Genomic DNA, 22,068 nt, shown 5'->3' on the forward strand with positions numbered 1-22,068 from the left:
ACCTTACCCTCCCCCCTGCCTCCTGCCTACAGCGGGGCTGGGCCGGTCCGCAGCCTGCGAGCTCTTCTCGGGACTTTCTCCGTCCCCTTGTTCTGCGAACGGCCGGCAGTGTGTTCAGGGCCGGTTAATTTACTCTCTCTCTTTTGGTCTCCCACAGTTCAAGTTGGCAACTCACAGAAGCTCCCTCCGATTGTCCTCAGGGCACTCAGGCCCGGACCCTACTCCAAGCAATGCTGCCTAAGACACCCTTCCCGGGAGGGATCTCCGTCCTTAGCTCTTTTGTCTCACTTTTTATCTTTTATATTTTGTCCTACCTCCTTTCGAAGACAATGGGCTGCTTTTCTGGGCGCCTGATGACCTCAGCTCGCGATCAGAAGTTGTTTTGTGAAGTTTGCTCTGCGTTCAGTTATTCTTTTGATGAATTTGTAGGAGAGAAAGTGGTCTCCCCGTCCTACTCCTCCGCCATCTTGGCTCCTCCCCCCCCCCCATCCCTTTTTAAATTATCTGTTTCTGAAATGTAGTCTTTAATCTCATGTTGATATATATTTATCTACCCATTGGAAAAAATGACTGCAATGCATAAAGTGTATAGCATCACATTTTACTGAATTACCTCTAGAACGTATGATTTGAATTATGCTGTCAACATTGCGATGACATTTTACTATATTGTTACTTCAGTGTGGTATTTTGATGGATAAATTGTAATAATTTCTAGTAGCCAGTCTTCAACAAGAGAAGATGAATCCTGAGGAATGAGAAGTGACATGAGAAAATCCAGCTGTTGTGCTGTTCTCTCTGTTTCATTTCCAGGAAGTCGTGTTCACGTGATCCACCTTGGCAATGCAGGTGAAGGAAAATGTGTGTGTCTTCCATCCCGGGTTTTCTGTAGGATTTCTGCTGTGGCTGACAAATTTAACAGTTGATTTAGTCCGTGCAATTTCTGCCTTTCATCTGTGCTGTTTCTTCTGAAGTCCAGGAGATGCTGCTTGGAAACCAGATACTTGGCACCTGGAATAGCAACAGCTTTTTGTTTATTGCTTCACAGCCTCAATTGTATGAAATTAGCGGCAGAGTGTTCCCTCATTAAGTCACTAAATTTCGCCTCCCCTGGTGGTGAGTGAGCACCCCCTCTGGGTGTGAAGATCTGGCTGGAAGGTGGCTCCCTGTGGTGAACTTCCTGTTGATGTTGGGCAGGTCTTGCTGTGGGGAGGTCGGGGGTGGGGGGCACAGGGCAGTGAGTGATGGTGGTCCCTGTCTTCAGGTGTTCCTCCTCCCTGCTGCCTCACTGAGAGGATATGACTCAGAGGGAGGTGAGGCAGGGCAGCTATGAAAGTGTGCAAGTTAGAGTGAGTATACGTCAGCTACGTTCATGTCTCTGCAGCCAGGGATGGGTGCAGTATACTTATTTTAGTGTCAGTTTGTCTTAATTGACAGTGGCTGTAGGCGCAGAGCCTTCTGGTAGGCTAGAAACTCCTGGTACCCAAGGAAAGCCAAAGAGCAGATTGAATGATAACAAACTAGGAGTAGAAAGGCTCTTGATCTGAACACATTTTGGTCAGTTGAGGGGTTATTTTGACCACTGAGTTTAAGTAGGAGTTTCTGTTAACAAAGAGTCTTTCTAGAGCTTGGAGGGTTGCAGAAGAAGCAGTGTGTTTAGTACAGCAAACCCGTGTTAATTGTGGAATCAACCTTGGAGGACTCGATCATTTGCAAGCAACTCTAAGGGTCATGACATTATTTTTTAACTGCAAATTAAGGTACGGATGTGAGTAATATGCGTTGTGAGTCTGGTGTGTGGGACTAAGCCATTAACTGATGGGTGAATCCAGCCAACTGCCAGCTCTAAATATTGATACTTCTTACATTCATCATTTATTACTAAATAGCTTTTTGTGTAGTGATTTAAGCATTTTTCTTTGTGATGTGTGACAGACATCACATATATTCAGGGACCATGGGACTCTGGACAGAAATTTTATTTGTGAAAAATTAGTGTTAGTTGCTCAGTCATGTCTGACTCTTTTGAGACCTCATGGACTGTAGTCCACCAGGCTCCTCTGTCCATGGAATTCTCCAGGAATTCCTACTCCAAGAATATTGGAGTAGGTTGCCATTTATTCCTCCAGAGGAACTTCCCGATTCAGGGATCAAACCCAGGTCTCCTGCATTGCAGCAGGATTCTTTACCTTCTGAGCCCCTAGGGATCTATATGTTGTGAACTTTAGATTTCCCAAGGATCTATAGCTATAGCGCTTCCAGGTATTAAGAGTCTGCTGCAGTGAAATTAGTGTCTGAACTATGGTAACCCATTTGTGATTATGTGAAAGTTGCTCAGTTGTGTCCAACTTTTTGAGACCCCATGGACTACACAGTCCATGGAATTCTCCAAGCCAGAGTACTGGAGTGGGTAGCCGTTCCTTTCTCCAAGGGATCTTCCCAACCCAGGGATCAAACCCAGGTCTCCCACATTGCAGGTGGATTCTTTACCAACTGAGCCACAAGGGAAGCCCATGGTTTAAAGCATTAAACACTATTAATTCAAAGTAGAGATGACTTTGGTAGTTGCATGTAACAGTCCTTGAGCCCTGTAAATCTTGATGCTATTTTATTGTACATCCTATCAGAGAAAAAGGTCATGCATATATTATGTAATTTGCATAGTATAAAAATACAGTATTAACTAATCTGTATATATCAGTTAAGCTTAGATTCAGTTGTATACAATAGAAAAATTATTTTAAAAAAATAGGGTCTTAAACTAGATGACATTTTATTTTTCTTTCATGTGAAATCTGGAGATTGACAGTTGAAGAATATTTGGTAACTCCAAAAGGTCATTGGGTGAAAAAAACTCTCTTCTAGAACTTTTTTCCTCATGTGGGTTTTCTTCATGGTATGAGGTCACTGCTGGGTCTCTAGCCATTTTAGCCACATTTTAAGCAGCAGTATTGTGATTACATCACAGTGCCCAAAACCTAGCTGCCAGGAAGATCAGAAGATGACAACATTCATTCTAAGTGACACACAGAACTAAAAGTTGGGGGTTTGTGACTAAGGGAGAAAGGATGGATGTTGCTATAGGTGATTAGTAATGTCTGCCCAATGGATATTACATGTTGTGCAGTGTGAGTTTCCTCTTAGCTTCTTTATATAGACACTAAATATACTTTTACTTTGCCAACAAAGATCCATCTAGTCAAAGCTATGGTTTTTCCAGTAGTCACGTATGGATGTGAGAGTTGGACTATAAAGAAAGCTGAGCACTGAAGAATTGATACCTTTGAACTGTGATGTTGGAGAAGATGAATGGGAGTCCCTTGGACTGCAAGGCAATCCAACCAGTCCATCCTAAAGGAAATCAGTCCTGAATATTCATTGGAAGGACTGATGCTGAAGCTGAAACTCCAAAACTTTGGCCACCTGATGAGAAGAACTGACTCACTAGAAAAGACCCTGATGCTGGGAAAGATTGGGAGGAGAAGGGGACAACAGAAGATGAAATGGTTGGATGGCATCACTGACTCAATGGACATGAGTTTGAGTAAGCTCTGGGAGTTGGTGATGGCTAGGGATGCCTGACATGCTGCAGTCCATGGGGTTGCAAAGAGTTGGACACAACTGAGCAACTGAACTGAAATATAAAAAGGTTTCATATTTTCTTTCTGTATACAAATATATCCTCTTAAGCATTTCCCTGGTGGCTCAGGCAGTAAAGAATTCACCTGCAATGCAGGAGACCTGGATTCGATCCCAGTGTCAGGAAGATCCCCTGGAGAAGGAAATGACTACCCACTCTAGTATTCTTGCCTGGAGAATTCCATGGACTGAGAAGCCTGGAGGGCTGCAGTCCATGGGGTTGCAAAGAGGAGGACACTATTAAGTGACTAAGCATGCGTGGGCCCTCACACTAAAGGCAGAAACAACACAGATGGTGACCTGCTTTTCAATACACAGGCCATTTTCAAGAGAGCCACGACTGGAAGACAGTACCTGAACATGGCTAGTTGAATGGGACTGTTGATAGCACACCTGTATTTGTAAAGAGTGTGTACAGTCCTGCTTGCACTCTAGAGTGGGCTGCCAAACCCAGTCCTTCAAAGGGACCATCCAGAGGAGAACTGAAGCATTTGATAAGTTTGTTAAGGTTTTGCACATAAATGAAGAAATAAAAGATATTTATTTTATAAATACTCCGGCAAGATAAAGTGTTTAATGTCTAGTTATTGTGTGTTTTATGCTTGTCATTACTTGCTTTTCCTTGGAGCAAACAAAACAAGATCTGAAATATTCTAGGTTCTTATTTGTGTATCCCATCATATATTCTGTGGTAGTCCAGAAAAACTTAGGAACAAGGGAATCAGCATCAAAATCCTAGTAAATCTGAGAACTAGTGTTCCTGAATCATATTTTTCTTTAAGTAGTCTTGCTTTGGTGTGTCACTTTCCAATTTGCAAAGTGTTCTGACGTATTTTTTTTTCCTCAAGTGAGCCTCAAAAATATTCTTAGTGTAGTTTGAATAGTATGAGACTAATGTAGAATCAAATAACTTCAAAGTGAGTGATCACATGTTTTAAATTTTTAAGTACCCAAGACAAGAAGCGATTTTCCCAGTGCCACACAACTACTAGGAACATACCTGAAAACACACATCTTCTGACACCTGGGAAATATTCTTTCCAAGAATTTATTTTTATTTCAGTTCAGTCGCTAGTCATGTCCAACTCTTTACGACCCCATGCATTGCAGCATACCAGGATTCCCTGTCCTTCACCACCTCCCTGAGCTTCCTCAAACTCATGTCCGTCGAGTTGATGCCATCCAACCATCTTATCCTCTGTCGTCCCCTTCTCCTCCTGCCTTCAATCTTTCCCAGCATCAGGGTCTTTTCAAATGAGTCAGTTCTTTGCATCAGGTGGCCAAACTATTGGAATTTCAACTTCAAAATCAGTCCTTCCAATGAACACCCAGGACTGGTCTCTTTTAGGATGGACTGGTTTGATCTCATCATAGTCCAAGGGATTCTCATGAGTCTTTTCCAACACCACAGTATGAAAGCATCAATTCTTTGGTGCTCAGCTTTTTTTAAAAAATTAATTAATTTTAATTGGAGGCTAATTACTTTACAGTATTGTAGTGGTTTTAGCCATATATTGACATGAATCAGCCATGGATGTACATGCTCTCACATCCACATGTGACCACTGGAAAAACCATAGCTTTGACTAGATGGACCTTTGTCGGCAAAGTAATGTCTCTGCTTTTTAATATGCTGCCTAGATTGGTCATAGCTTTTTTTCCAAGGAGCAAGCGTCTTTTAATCTCATGACTGCAGTCACCATCTGCAGTGATTTTGGAGCCCAAAAGAATAAAATCTGTCACTGTTTCCATTGTTTCTCCATCTATTTGCCATGAAGTGATGAGACTGGATGCCATGACTTTTTGAATGTTGAGTTTGAAGCCAGCTTTTTCACTCTCCTCTTTCCCTTTCATCAAGAGGCTCTTTCAGCCGGAAGGGTGGGTCATCTGAATATCCGAGGTTATTGATATTTCTTGCGGCAATCTTGATTCCAGCTTGTGCTTCACCAGCCTGGCATTTCACATTATGTACTCTGCATATAAGTTAAATAAGCAGGATCAGAATAGACAGCCCTACATACTCCTTTCCCAAAACCAGTTTGTTGTTCAATGTCTGGTTCTAACTGTTGCTTCCTGACCTGCATACAGATTTCTCAGGAGGCAGGTCAGGTGGTCTGGTATACCCGTCTCTTTAAGAATTTTCCACAGTTTGTTCTGATCTACACAGTCAATGGCTTTGGTAGAGTCAATAAAGCACAAGTAGGTGTTTTTCAGGAACTCTCTTGTTTTTTTTATGATCCAACGGATGTTGGCAATTTGATCTCTAGTTCCTCTGCCTTTTCTAAATCCAGTGTGAACATCTGGAAGTTCTCAGTTCATGTACTGTTGAAGCCTGGCTTAGAGAATTTTGAGTATTACATTCCGAGATTGTGAGATGAATGCAATTATGAGGTAGTTTGAGCATTCTTTGGCATTGCCTTTCTTAGGAACTGGAATGAAAACTGACCTTTTCCAGTCCTGTGGCCGCTGCTGAGTTTTCCAAATTTGATGGCATATTGAGTGCAACACTTTAGCAGCAGCATCTTTTAGAATTTGAAATAGTTCAACTGGAATTCCATCACCTCCGCTAGCTTTGTTGATAGTGATGCTTCCTAAGGCCCACTTGACTTCGCATTCCAGGATGTCTGGCTCTAGGTAAGTGATCACACTATCATGGTTATCTGGGTCATGAAGACCTTTTTTGTATAGTTCTGTGTATCCTTGCCACCTCTTCTTAATATCTTCTGCTTCTATTATCTATTATCTTCTATCTTCTGTTATTAAGATATTATCTTAATATCTTCCATTTCTATTTTTATTTACCCAGAGAAACAAACTTCAAGTATGAGAGGCATTTACTGTTAAAATATGTGTCATTTTATCCTGAATGTTATTTATTTATCCTTTGTAATTTTAGTAAATGCATAATCTTAACAGTGTTGATTATATTAGAATTACAGCATCTAAAATGGTGGTCACTAGCTACTGGGGCTGTTTCAATTAACTAAAATGAAAGCTCCACTTGTTCAATCCCACTGGCTGCACTTCAGTGCTCAGTAATCAGGTATGGCTAATGACTTCTGTCTCCAACAGTGCAAATTATATAGCATTTCCATCTCATTGAAAGTTCTATTGGACAGTGTTATGTTAGTTGCTGCTGCTGCTGCTAAGTCGCTTTAGTCATGTCTGACTCTGTGCGACCCCATAGATGGCAGCCCACCAGTCTCCTCTGTCCCTGGGATTCTCCAGGCAAGAATACTGGAGTGGGTTGCCATTTCCTTCTCCAATGCATGCATGCAAGCTAAGTCTCTTTAGTCGTGTCTGACTCTGTGCGACCCTGTGGACAGCAGCCCCCCAGGCTCCTCTGTTCACAGGATTCTCCAGGCAAGAATACTGGGGTGGGTTGCCATTAAGGCTATCATATTCTTTACTGCTAGGTGAATTATGATTGAATTCTTGTTTAAGCTGGTGCACTGGGGTGGCAGGAACAGTGAACAAACTAACAGTATCAAATGGTTTAGAAAATAGTTGACTCTTCAAGAAATATTTTTCCTATCCAAGAGAAAATGAGTATGTATAAAATTAGGATAATAAGTGCAACTAAGCAGATAAATGCTATTTTTTTTTTAGGAAGCCATCAGCACAATGGATATTTATAGATGGTACCCTAGATAAGCTTTTTTTTTTTGGATCATATTTTTTATCACTGATAAAGCATTTTGAGGACAGTGTTCATTTCAGGTCCCTGTCAGTGAAGTTTTAAACACTTTGAGTTAATATGCTACCCAACAATGTGAAGTTGAGCAGGTTAATCTCTCAGAAAAGGGGGAAAGAGACATAAATACCTAGAAAAGAACAGGAGAGAAAGCTGAGTTCTGTCTTTTAGGATAAAAACATACATTTATTTATGTATGTGTAATCATATACTCACAGGCCTTCATTTTGATTGAGCTGAAACCTTCAGATTCATTTCTGTGACTTTTACATGGCAGTATTGGGCCTCTGACCCAATATTCGGATGCTGAATTGAATTAGCCTTGCACCTGTTATTAGGCAGCTTCTGTGATCTCTGGCTTCTGCACAACCTCGCAGCCTTAAGGTGAATTACATTAAGGCATTGGAAAATTGTTGGAAGCATTAAGGAGGGAATCCAGTTGAGAGGCAAACCACAGGAAAAAACAGAGAGGAATGAAGTAGTAAGTAAGTATGAATTCAGAGTAAGAAAACCTCAACATAGAGCGAGACAAGACATTTCACCAAGCAAGATTTGAACTTCTCTTGAAGCATAGGGGATTTTGAGAGAAAGAAAGGTAGGCTCTTCTGGATCAGTTATGAGGAGTCATGTAGATGTATGTGAATGTGCTTGTATTTTGGCGAGGGTGGAGGTTAGGAATAGACCTTGGCAAGGCCTGATGGGATCACAAAATGTGAGCTTAATTAGTGATGATAGCATTGACTAGAGAGGTAGGCTATAGCAAGGATAGAGCAGAGCTTGAGAGCAAGTGGGTTGGCTGTGGATGCTGCTATCAAAAGCAACTTTTGCTGATTTTTTTTTAATGCACTCCAGTTGTATTTTTTTATAATTGGAGTATAATTGCTTCACAGTCTTCTGTTGGTTTCTGCTGTATAACATTGTGAATCAGTCATAGTTATATATATATATCCCCTCCCTCCCTGTGTCATATAGCAATTTGCCACTAGTTGTCTATTTCACACATGGTAGTGTGCTTCTCCAGTGGCTCAGGAGTCGCAGGAGACACAGGTTCTATCCCTGGGTCGAGAAGGTCCCCTGGAGGAGGGCATGGCAACCCACTCCAGTATTCTTGCCTGAAGAATCCCATGGACAGAGGAGCCTGGCATCACAGAGTCAGATAAGACTGAAGTGACTTAGCACGCAGCATGCACAAGTGTGCATATATTGCTATGTACATTGAGTGTTATCAATGTTACGCTCTCCATTTGTCCTTCCCTCACCTTATCCTGCTGTGCCCACAAGTCTGTTCTCTACATCTGTATCTCCATTCCTTCCCTGCAGGCTGATTCATGATTGGAGAGGGACATGACCAAACTGGTCTTTCAGGACAGTGAGTTTTGAAGGGTGCTGTTCAAGGTGGATCAGATGAGGAGCAATGATGGAGACCAGAGGTTACCACTGTAGGAAGTAGTACTTGTAGGAAGTTAGTAGTTACTAACGTAGGAAGTCTCTAAATATTTTTGGAGCACCTACTCTCTTTGAGGCATTGTTATAGACACAAGGGATACAATAGAGACAAACCAGAGACTGATTTTTAGAGAAATGGGTGGAAGATTTCAAGATAGTAAGACAGGAAAGGGGCTTCCCAGGTAGCTCAGTGGGTAAATAATCCGCCTGCAATGCAGGAGATGAGGGTTCGATCCCCAGATCCAGAAGACCCCCTAGAGGAGGACATGGCAACCCACTCCACTATTCTTGCCTGGAGAATCCCCTGGACAGCAGAGCCTGGCGGGCTACAGTCCGTAGCGTTGCAAAGAGCCAGACAAGACTGAGCGGCTGAGCACACATGCAAGGAAGCAAAGAACAGTTCCAAGGCTTATAAATCCTCCGTATGTTGGCAACACAAAAAGATGATTTTGTTTTTTGACCATTTATATCATGTTTTTGGTTTTTTTTTGTCATCCCTTGTTTTCTCCAAACTCATTATGATGTTGAAGGTGTGATATTTCTGTGGCAGTGAGTAGAATAACTGTTCTTTTATTGGCTTTCACCTAATGCAAGACGGCCAATAAAGGGAAGAAGTCCAGGTAATTCTGGCAGCAGACTGCAAAAGGAAATCTCTACCTTTATTTTAGGAAATCTAATGGGAGGGGCCGAAGTCACGACAGCGGTTTGTAATTAGGAAGCATCAGGCCCTAGGTGATTCATTCATTCATCCTCAAACAAAACCAAACACCCCACAAAACCTCTTAAATGCTTCCCGGTGCCCTGAAGCTGGGGCAGTAAATAGGTAACGGGAAATTGTTGGGGGGGATTCCCTGGGGGACATAGAACCCTGTTCCATGCTGATGCCTGACCATGCTTCATGGTGTCCTTGTCCATAGAGGGGGCTGTGACCAGTTGCACCTTAGAAATATAACCACCCATATTGAAAAATAGATGATCAAATATTTAATAACTGAGGACAGTAATGGAAGGTTCTTTCCTCCCCTTCATCCCAAGCAGGATATGTGACTTGAAACCTCCTAATGGCAAAAGCTAATGTATTTTCTTAAAAAATAGCTTCTTTATAAATTTGTCTTCTCTATATTTATTCTGTGGAACAAAGCTGATATCATGTGCCAAAAATAAGCAAGTCTGTGCACAGAGGTTTAGCATATTATTAGTTTTTAACTTGTTTTGTACATAGACATCTGAAAAAACAACTTCAGTGTTCTCTAATTTTTATTTTGCATCAGAGTGACAGACCAGAATCCAGTGTACCCTCTCTAGAGACTAAGAAGTTAGTACCAGACCAATGTTAGTGTCAAGCTTTGTATCCACCAGGACTGAAACCCTTTGAACATGTGAAGCTACATCACAGGTATAAACACCCAGATGCCAATTTATAAAAGCTCTGTATTAATTTATCCAAGTAGAGAGTGCTCAGAGTGTGTAGCAACAAAAAACTATCATGATAGCCTTTACTGTAGTTTTTGTGGTTTATGTTCATATATACTCAATTTTGTGCCTAATTTTATGTTTAAATAAAATGCTTGTCTGCATTCTATATATTTCCATAATATTCAACAAAAAAGGGAATGATTAAATTGTTGGCTATCTATAAGATGGAATTTACATAGCATTAAAGTTTGTGTTTTTATCTTTTGTTGTTGTTTTTATTCTTTATTTTTATTTAAGGGCATAAGGAATATACTCATGCCAAAACATTGAGTAAAAAATGTGAGAGTATAATAGTATATTTTCATTGTATTACCGTATCTGTAAGAAGAAAAAAGAATATTGCAAAATATAAGGAGTTAATAATCTTGTTAAAATGTTCTATAGATTTTGTTTTATTTTTTATATTTATTCATTTGTTTATAGTTTTAGACTTTCCAATTCTACACTGAGTGTACAGTCTTTTAGAATAAGGAAAAAAAATGCAAAATTATAATTTGAAAATGTTTTTAGTTTTTTTTTTTTCTCTTTTAAAGAATTTACCTCTGCTTTTCACTTAAAAGTCTTACCCATGTACCACAGATAGTTGACATTGTCATTTTCAGTACTTCTCATTTTATAATTTGATCTGAGTTCAGAGTTAACTGATTTCAGTATTCTTTTTGTAATGAAATGCTCGTTTTGCCAGCAGCTTCCTCATGGAATTTAGCACTTTCAAGGCAAGAATATTGCATGTGAAAAGGCTGAAAAATTCCTTTAGGTAAACAATCTTGAGATACAAAATATTTGACAATATGTATTTGAACATCTAGCTGTGTTGTAATGTGATATTTTTAAATTGTTTAGTTCTTCTTGATGCAGAAAGTTTGCCTCAGTCTCTCTCTCTTTTTATTAGAATAGTACTCATTTCCAGAGCAGATTTACTGTGGAGTTAGGGACTTTTTTTTTGTTGTTTGTTTGTTTTCAAACTATATTCTGGTAAAGGGAGTAAGCTCCTAGTCTGGTGATACTTTAGTTACTGTTGCCTGTTACATCTCTTGGTGTTTCAGAAAAAGGCATGGTAGACTTAAAGGTAAATAGTAGCCTTAAAGATAGATGGTGGATATTTTACCCCAGTGAATACAAATTGTAGTGAGTTACAACTGATTCGTAAATGACACTTTCCATGATTTTCATTGAGTCTCCCCAAAGGGAAGATGCTTTCAGATAAAAGGGTTTACCGTGGCACAAGTCTGCTTTTGAAACCTGCTGACAGTTTCCTTCCAGAATTGAACCCTGTGTCAGAGGGGATTGTTTAGTTTTTAGGGTAAAGGGGAGTTCTGAGTGGCTCAAGGACTCACTCAAGTAAAAAATTACCTAGGTCTTTGTTATATAAAGGGCTTCCCAGGTGGGGCTAGTGATAAAGAACCCACCTGCCAATGCAGGAGGCATAAGAGATGCAGGTTTGATCCCTGCGTCAGGAAGATCCCAAGAAGGGCATGGCAACCCATTCCAGTATTCTTGCCTGGAGTATCCCATGGCAGAGGAGCCTGGCGGGCTACAATCCATAGGGTCACAAAGAGACAGACACGACTGAAGTGACTTAGCATGCACACATGTCATCTAAATCTGCACATTTACCTCAACTATTTTTTCTTTGGATATTATCTGAAAAGCCTATAAAAATTATTGTGAAATGTTTAAGAACTGATATTAACCTCGTCTAAGCCCTGAATCTGGTAAATGTTGGCACCATTGACTTTTCATAATTCTCTACCTTTGGAGTCATGGAATCTGCAGGGTATATTAAAACCCTCTTAATTTGGGAATTAAAGTATATATAAATAAGCAGAAAAGTCCACAAGTTCTGGCAAAAGACAGTCCTTATATTGGAGTCCTGATCTATTTGGGAAAAGTAGAGCAAGAAATTTATTCTTCATGGTGTCCTATACATGTTGATGTTGTAAGAGTCGGATGGCATGATGTAATTCTTCCAGCTCAATATTCAGGTTCATCATAATAGAAGCTTTTAATGAAAGAACAGTGGCTCTGGAGCCCAGGCAGTAAAAGGTGTTTGTTTGAGGGTAACTGAGTTGACATTAATTTTGGAGGGCAGAACAAAACAGCAGAAAATCATGCCCTTTAACCTGTGCAGTGTGAAACCTGTAGGGATATGAGTGGATCTTGATGGTACAAAATCCCTATTTTATGCCAAACAGCTGATAGGGGCAAGCTTGCTGCTTTAGCTGGCAGCAGAGAGGCCATTTGCTCAAGATTGCAGTGGTTTTAAAACCTGCAGAGTCTTTAAAATTTGGTGCCTTGGATAAATCCCCATTGGCTTTATTGCAGTTATTAGACTACAAGAGTGTAAAGAACTGTGGAAAGAAAAAATAATTTATTTTAAGCTTTTGTTATAATTTTCCCTCATTGTGTTAGAAACCAGACTTACTGGCTTAAAGCAAAACATGGTTCATTTTCACTGTTGTAATTCTGTGGATTGCCTGGGTGGTATTTCTACTGGTCTTTCCTGGGCTTAGTCATTTAGGGTTGTAGGTTGGTGGTGGGGGCGGTGCTGGCCTCTGCTTGGGGGGATTGATCTTGCTGCTGAAGCTTTCATTCTGAGCTTCTTCACGTAAATGTGGCCTCAGTGCATGATTCTAGAAGGACAAAGGATTGACATATATACACTATCATGCGTAAAATAGGCAGCTAGTGGGAAGCTACTATTTAACACAGGGAGTCCAGCCTAGCGCTCTGTTATGACCCAGAGGAGTGGAATGGGGAGAGGGCAGGGAGGCTCAAAAGAGAGGTGATATGGTATAATTAGGGTCGATTCGGGTTGTACAGCAGAAACCAACACAACACTGCAAAGCAATTTTCCCCAATTGAAAAATAAGTTTAAAAAAATGAATTAAAGATATAGAGTGAATTGCTTATCCTCTTAAAAAAAAAAATAGAGGGGGAAAGGAAAAAGCTGCTGTTAATGAATTTAGGTTTGGCTGCTTGCCACTTGAAAAGTCAATACTCCAAGACAAGTATTGGTAGGAATGGAAAGGTTGCTTTGTTCAGGAAGTGGCAACCTGGGAAGAAGTCGGACTCATGTCCAAGAACCAATTCCAGAGATTCTACTGGGCCATCAAAGTTTTTAAAGCAGTAACAGGGAGGAAATCTCAGTTAATCATTGAGATAGAGGGTCAGAGTCATCACCATCCCCCACTGTGTGCAGGCTTGTTTGTTGACTTGTTGACTTCTTGTGATCTTTCTTTAGATTCTGTCTTGTTCACCCAGCTTGTGAAATTACTGAATGGGAAGCTTGGGAGAAGATCTGGCCATTGTTAGTTATGTATGCTTCATTTCTACTTCTTTGATCTAAAGAATTTAATCTACAGGTTAGGCAAGGTATTGTATGGTCAAAAGATGAGAAAGGTGTGCTTGGCTGGAGATGAGTAGTGAATGGGGAATCCTGGTTTAAAAGTGAGGCACAGTATAGCTTTGGTGAAGTGACAAGACCCAGGGATCTTCTGCAGGGAGCTGCTGCCTGCAGTGAGCTGCCTGAAAAAAGCTGCTTACACTGCTAAGTCTCTAGGCATCACAAAACATCACTTCCTTCACATATTATTGTTCATCAAGGGAAATCACAAAACCAGTTCAAATTTAAGGGGAGGGAAAATAAACTCTACTTCGAAATAAGTGGCAGAATCACATGGCCAATGATCATTCTTGGAAATGGCCATCTTTGGGGAAAAAAATCTTATCTCAGCATTTCATAAGGAGAAAGGGTAGATTTCTGACAAGGGAAGTGATGCTATATGACCAGTAGAGGGGAACCTGCTAATGTGAAGAGTGGAAGGAAAGAGGCCCCTAGAATGACTGTCAGGCTTGCCTACTGCCGGATTGACTCTTTACGATGGCTAGGATGACTGTATGTCCAGATATATTAACACAGTGAAAATAAAACAAGAGTTCCCCTTTCCCTCTCAAAGTATCCAACTTTGGTTAATGCATTTTATGTCCTCATTAAGTATAGTTCAATGGTATACATGTTGCACCTTGAGATTCCATCATGCCATAATAAAAAGCATTTTGACTAACCTCAGACATTTCTGCCCCACAGTGGACACTTTGTTACAAGAATGTATCTGAAGAAGGGAGATTAGAAAAAAGTTCACCATCTCAGGGACTTCTGTCCCTGATATAGTTTGTAGCTATGGAAACTGTTAGCAAGAGGATGCTATTGAGTGAGACTGTTTGTTGGAGCTGCCCAGGGACTAACTTTATCCAAGAGAGAGAATCAGAAAGAAATAGGCAGAGGGCAGAGGTATCCCCAAGACAGGAAAGACTCAATATCTGTCTCCCTGTCACTGAAAATCAGGAGATGTACCAAACCTCACATACTCTTAAAGTGCAAGTTCCACTAGTGATTGCAAAAATGTATCTAAATGGGCATTTTACTTAAAGGAAAACACATATAAAACAAAATAATGGCACCAGCAACAAAAACAGGAAAGTCATTATACTTAAGGGTCAAAGAAATCAAAGTGAAGCAATCTTAAGACAGTGTTTTATGCTATTATGTATGTCCTTTTTTTGCTTGCCAGAATACTAATATCTAAGTATTTGATATGACATATGTAATTAGTCAAGCTTCCCCAGTGGCTCAAGTGGTAAAGAATCTGCCTGCCAATGCAGGAGATGGGGGTTCGATCTCTGGGTCAGGAAGTTCCCCTGGAAAAGGAAATGGCAATCCCCTCTAGTATTCTTGCCTGAGAAATCCCATGGACAGAGGAGCCTGGTGCACTGTAGTCCATGAAGTTGCAAAAGAGTTTAGACGACTTAGCTACTAAACAACAAAATGTAATCAGCTGATGTAAAGCAATAATAAAGTGCCCCAACTTCTGAAGTCAGATGAACTGGGTTCAAATCCAGCTCTGTTTCTGACCAGTTATGTAACTTTAGGCAAATTACTTTCTCTCCATGTCACAGTTTTCTCATCTGGTTAAATAATAATATCTACTTTCTAGGGTTTTTGTGAGACTAAGAAATTAATAGAAATAAGGCCCTTATAATAATAACAGTTGCAGAATAAACATTTAAAAAATATTAGCTATTATTTTATTACTATTGGCATTGGAAACTGATACAAACCTTTTAAAATGTGAAGCAGCAACACCATAAAAATGTTCTCCACTTTGTCCCAGAAAACACACTTCTAAAAATTTACCTAGTGAAATAACCCAACAGAAGGAAAAAGATCTATACTCATGGGAGGATTACTTCCTTGTCATAGCAATTGCTTTACTTTCCAACATTATTTAGAATGTTTGAAGTACTTAGGTTTATTTATATTTTTCTCCTTAATGTTACAGGTTAGAACTGGGGATGTGGACTTTGACTGGGGAAATCCTAAACGCACCCATCAGTGACTAGTTAAATGTATTATTGTGATACATCCATAAAGCACATACTGTGTAGTTATTAAAAAGAATGAGAAAAAACAAAACTAAAGATCTTTCTTTCTAGTGTCAGTCTTCAATAAAATGAACCAAGGCTCTTTGGAAAAATGGTTGAGTCTAAGGCATACATAAGACGGACCTAGAATGTCTTGTTCTTCCAGAAATCAAGAAAGAGCCTACAATAACAACACACGACAGTAACAAGAACAGCTCCCCGCCCCATACACAAACACACAATGCTGAGAAGCTATCAAAGGGACCAACAGAAAGAACTTTCAATGGCTGAAGCTGGAATAATTTGAATGACAAAATAATATAGCGTTGGATTATAACTCAAACAATAAAATAAGCACTTATGAATCCATTCAGATAGGAAGAAATAATTGAGTAAATACATAGGAGAGAGTAGATAAGTCTTTCTTGTATTAGAATTGCAAATGATTTATGTAAATACTCTGCCTTCAAAAAGGTAACATGTATCTCTCACTTCTTCAGTGTGGTCAGCACAACGTGACTTTCTTCCAAAAAGTTGCTGCATGGAATGGGGGAAAGAAGAATAACTTTACAGCCGAGAAAGCTGACAAAAAGGTGCCCTATCCAGGGGATCAAGGTCAACATCAGCAGTCGTGTCTTGCTGATAACATGTATCCTTGATGTGCTGTGGTGAAAATGGCTTTTCACCTTATGGACTTCTCTCAATCCCAGTCTCATCATGTGGAAAACAGTTGGGACAAATTCTAGTTGAGAAGCACTCTGTGCAGCAGCTGGCCAGTCCTCCCTGAAGGAGATCACCGAAGCCTGGGGAAGTCTGAGACAGTGTCTTAGGCAAGAGGAGCCCAAGGGGACACGATGCCTAAATGGAATAAAAGTGTCTTGGATGAGATTCTGGTTAAGAATTAAGGAAAACATTAGGGAAAATCTAAGGAAGGCTGAATATATACACTTTTGATGATATTGGGTTGGCCAAAAAGTTCATTCCAGTTTTTCCAATAAGCCCAAATAAACAAACCCAAACAAACTCTTTGACCAACCCAATATCAATCAATCAATATTGGTTCCTTAATAATAACACATCTGCTGTCTGAACATAGTGGAAACTGGGGTGGGGATCCACGGGGACTCTCTTAATTATCTTAGTAATTTGTCTATATGTACGTGAAAGTGTTAAAAAATAAATAATTTATCTTTAAAAAGCTTTTTAGAAACAAAACAAGACTTATTTTCTTTTTGTTCATCCTCTCTACCTGTAAGAATAGGAGAGTATGTGCTAAGTTGCTTCCATCGTGTCCGACTCTTTGTGACCCCATGGACTGTAGCCCACTGGGTTCTTCTGTCCATGGGATTCTCCAGACAGGAATACTGGAGTGGGTTGCCCTGCCCTCCTCCAGGGGATCTTCCCGATCCAGGGACTGAGCGTCTCCTGCAACTCCTGAATTGCAGGCTGATTTTTTTTTTTTAACCACCAAGCCACCGGGAAAGGAGAGTACAGAGAATATCAGACAAGGAGGGAGAAGGACAGAGCACATAGCAGGTTTCTAAGGCAGAGACAACAGGCGGGGGATGGAGAGAAGCTGTAAATTGACTGAGAGATTAAAGTTTTCATTTTGATTGAAAGAGAATTTTTTAATACCTAATGATGCAATTGTCAATACCTGAACACAATCAGAAAAGACTATGGGGCATTTCTGAGGTGTTATTCAGGGAAGAAAGGATAATCCAAAAGAGTGAATTTTAAAGCTATTTTACGAAACAAATACTATTGTTTTTAGATACAAATCCCCAGCTATTTCAATAAACTGGTTCCATGAATATTTGGAATATTATTGGAATAATATTGGATAAATACATACATCCATACACATATCGGTATTTCAGTTAATTGTGCTGAGTCTTTCTTGCTGTTTGTATATCCCACCCATCTTGCAATTATCACTAGTATGTGTTTGCATTCATTTATTTGCTCAGGGCTTTGTCTGGAAACTGGAAGGTGGCTCAGATGGTAAAGATTCTGCCAGCAATACAGGAGAGGCAGGTTCAATCCCTGGGTCGAGAAGATCCTCTGGAGAAGGCAATGGCTACCCACTCCAGTATTCTTGCCTGGAGAATGCCATGGACAGAGGAATCCATGGGGTCGCAAAAGGTCAGATACAACTTAGTGATTTTCACTTGTATGGAAACTGTAAAGATTTCATAGAGGTTTTGTTTGAGGTGAGGGATGGAAGAAGACAGATGGTTGGATGGGATGACAAAGGATTGCTTCTCTATGGAGTTCTGTGGACTGTGATCTCATATGGAAGGAAAGGGAAGGCTTAGGAGACTCTGAAATTCTAGGGAGAGGTGGCCTTCCAGCTGATGGGGCTGCCCATGGCCTGGGTGTAAAGTGTATTGCAGAGCTGGGAAGAAGACCGTGTTACCCAGCTCCACAGGGAATCAGGGAGTTTAGCAAGTTGAAGACTGGCAGCTTCACAAGCATCCGTTGGTAGCTGCCGTGGCTCACCACAAAAGTGCTCTCACAATGGCCTCGTTCTGAGAGGTGGGGTAAGGCTCCCTTTTCCATAGGATTCGGACAGCGGGAGTGGAGAGTGGAAGCTGGAAAGGGAGGGAGAATGGATGCAGTTGATAAAGTCCCTTTTCTAGAGTCTCGGAAGTCATTGATGGCATCTTTGAGAGGGGCTGACTTCTTACTGAGGCAGGTAGCGTCTTGGGAATCAGGGTAATTTTGGTCTAAAAGTAAATATGACCTCATTCAGAGCAAAAAAAGTGGCAAGGCTAGCTGGAGATGCACATATATTTAATTCGATCCTTAGAGGTAAGAGGCACACTATTATTATTATATCTATTTTTCAGATAAAGAAAATGAGGTTTAGGTAGTTCAGATGAAGGTCACACAGCTCATAAAGTAGTAAAAGAGAGCTTCAATCTTGGTGGCTTATTCTCTGTATTATAGATGTATAACCCAATATAAATGATAATTAATCTCTGGTTAGGAGAAATTGTACATTAAACACTGATAGCAAAATGTACAGTAAACTGCCAAGCTCATCATGTGTTATGACACAATCATGTGGACTATATTATTCATTTTGGTTTTATAGGGAACTATGGGAGTAGTTGATGTTTTTTTCTGATTTTTCCTCAGCTGTCACAGATGAACAAGTCTAAAACATGCCAGATAGGGGACGTGCACCATGCTTCCCATAAGGGCCTTGGCCCATGCCCATTTGAAGAAGAGATGTACTTTATACTCATTATTCTGTTGAAAAGGTTTTTTTTTCAAAAGAACTTTTCTCTTTGGTTAGATCATCTTCTTTATAGACTGATTCTGCTACTATTAATAACTAGCGCTATCCCCTGTATGAGTCATTGATGTTCTCTTTGGAACCTCTCTAGTTCCAGGTGACATAAATTTTAATTTGCATCCTCTCTGCCCAGCTTCTCCTACACACATGGCAAAATATTGTTTGAGCAGTCTACTTAAAGTTTCACAGACCTCTGGTTCCCTGAGTTTCTTTCCACCCACTTGAACTGATTTAGGTAAAGCAAACATAAGGGCATGTGCTTTTTTCTTATGCATATTTTTGTGGTTTCACTTGACAGCTTTGTTAAATATAGGGTACAGATTCTTGGTCCATCTTCAGTCTTTAAAAACGAACTTATAGTTTTGTAGCATCTTCTTTTTCCCAACCGGTAGCCATCCATGAGCTGATGTATTTTCTTAACCATTTGATGATTGTGTTTTTTAGCCAATTAGGGAAGTGAGTGGAGAAGGTGTTTAAGAACACTAGGGCTTCCGCAGTAAAAACAAATTGGCAACAGTAGGTGTCAGGTGTTTGGGAAGAGGTGCAGTCTGTATACGCATGCTTGCTAGGTTGCTGGCTCCCACAATGCACAGCAGTGGTGTACCCCTTAATGGTTGTTTCAAGTAGGCTGTTCCCTCATTTGATTAATATTCTTTTATTTTAATGCAATTACTGAAGATGGTGAGCCTCACTCATGCCAGCCATTGCCTCTTATAATTTTTTTAATTGATTAATTTTTTTTTATAGTTTTTTTTTATTATTATTTATTTTTTTCCAGTGGGTTTGTCATACATTGATATGAATCAGCCATGGATTTACATGTATTCCCAATCCCGATCCCCCCTCCCACCTCCCTCTCCACCCGATTCCTCTGGGTCTTCCCAGTGCACCAGGCCGGAGCACTTGTCTCATGCATCCCACCTGGGCTGGTGATCTGTTTCACCATAGATAGTATACATGCTGTTCTTTTGAAATATCCCACCCTCACCTTCTCCCACAGAGTTCAAAAGTCTGTTCTGTATTTCTGTGTCTCTTTTTCTGTTTTGCATATAGGGTTATCGTTACCATCTTTCTAAATTCTATACAACCTCTTTAACAAGTGGTGCTGGGAAAACTGGTCAACCACTTGTAAAAGAATGAAACTAGAACACTTTCTAACACCATACACAAAAATAAACTCAAAATGGATTAAAGATCTAAATGTAAGACCAGAAACTATAAAACTCCTAGAGGAGAACATAGGCAAAACACTCTCCGACATAAATCCCAGCAGGATCCTCTATGACCCACCTCCCAGAATATATGGAAATAAAAGCAAAACTTAAACAAATGGGACCTAATGAAACTTAAAAGCTTTTTGCACTAAAAGGAAACCTATAAGGTAAGGTGAAAAGACAGCCGTCAGATTGGGAGAAAATAATAGCAATGAAGAAAACAGACAAAGGATTAATCTCAAAAAATATACAAGCAACTCCTGCAGCTCAATTCCAGAAAAATAAATGATACAATAAAAAAAAAAAATGGGCCAAAGATCTAAACAGACATTTCTCCAAAGAAGACATACAGATGGCTAACAAACACATGAAAAGATGCTCAACATCACTCATTATTAGAGAAATGCAAATCAAAACCACAATGAGGTACCATTACACGCCAGTCAGGATGGCTGCTATCCAAAAGTCTACAAGCAATAAATGCTGGAGAGGGTGTGGAGAAAAGGGAACCCTCTTACACTGTTGGTGGGAATGCAAACTAGTACAGCCGCTATGGAGAACAGTGTGGAGATTTCTTAAAAAACTGGAAATAGAACTGCCATATGACCAGCAATCCCACTTCTGGGCATACACACTGAGGAAACCAGATCTGAAAGAGACACGTGCACCCCAATGTTCATCGCAGCACTGTTTATAATAGCCAGGACATGGAAGCAACCTAGATGCCCATCAGCAGATGAATGGATAAGGAAGCTGTGGTACATATACACCATGGAATATTACTCAGCCGTCAAAAGAATTCATTTGAACCAGTCCTAATGAGATGGATGAAACTGGAGCCCCTTATACAGAGTGAAGTAAGCCAGAAGGATAAAGAACATTACAGCATACTAACACATATATATGGAATTTAGAAAGATGGTAACGATAACCCTATATGCAAAACAAAAAAGAGACACCAGAAATACAGGAACAGACTTCTTTAAAACTCTGTGCGGAGAAGGTGAGGGTGGGATGTTCAAAAGAACAGCATGTATTACTACTTATGTGAAACAGTAATCACCAGCCCAGGTGGGATGCATGAGACAAGTGCCTCGGGCCTGGATACACTGGGAAGACCCAGAGAGAATCGGGTTGGAGAGGGAGGTGGGAGGGGGGATCGGGATGGGGAATAAGTGTAAATCTATGGCTGATTCATATCAATGTATGACAAAACCCACTGAAATGTTGTGAAGTAATTAGCCTCCAACTAATAAAAAAATTAAAAAAAAATAAAATAAAATAAAATAAAAGAATAAATGAATGACTCCCTCCTTTACTTTTTATATTTTACATTTCCTTTACAATAGTACTCCTCTGTGTCCGCAACTGCATTTCAAAAGTATTTCCAAATTTAACTGCTCATCATTATTGGAACTTGATAAACACATGGATTCCTTGGCTCTACCTAGTCAGGATTTGACATAGTGTGACTGGGATAGAGCTTCCCTGATGGCTCAGTGGGTAAAGAATCTGTCTGCAATGCAGGAGACACAGGCAATGCAGTTTAGATCCCTGGGTTGGGGAGCTCCCCTGGAGGAGGAAATGGCAACCCACTCCACTCTTCTTGCCTGGAGTGTCCCACGGACAAGAGAAGCCTGGCGGGCTACAGTCCAAACGGTTGCAATGAGTTGAACATGACTGAGCAACTAATCTAAAAGGTCTTGTAGGTCTTCATAGAACCATTCAACTTCAGCTTCTTCAGCGTTACTGGTTGGGGCATAGGCTTGGATTACTGTGATATTGAATGATTTGCCTTAGAAATGAACAGAGATCATTCTGTCATTTTTGAGATTGCATCCAAGTACTGCATTTCGGACTCTTTTGTTGAC

The 22,068-nt window shown here is 40.2% G+C and overlaps 1 protein-coding gene across 6 annotated transcripts in view; it reads left to right on the forward strand.

Moving 5' to 3' along the window:
• The window catches only part of INPP4B (inositol polyphosphate-4-phosphatase type II B), an 885,859-nt gene that overhangs the window by 238,414 nt on the left and 625,377 nt on the right, over positions 1-22,068 (forward strand). The window lies entirely within an intron of this gene.

This window comes from Cervus canadensis, chromosome 1, assembly GCF_019320065.1.
Source record: "Cervus canadensis isolate Bull #8, Minnesota chromosome 1, ASM1932006v1, whole genome shotgun sequence".
In the NCBI taxonomy this organism is placed as follows: domain Eukaryota; kingdom Metazoa; phylum Chordata; class Mammalia; order Artiodactyla; family Cervidae; genus Cervus; species Cervus canadensis.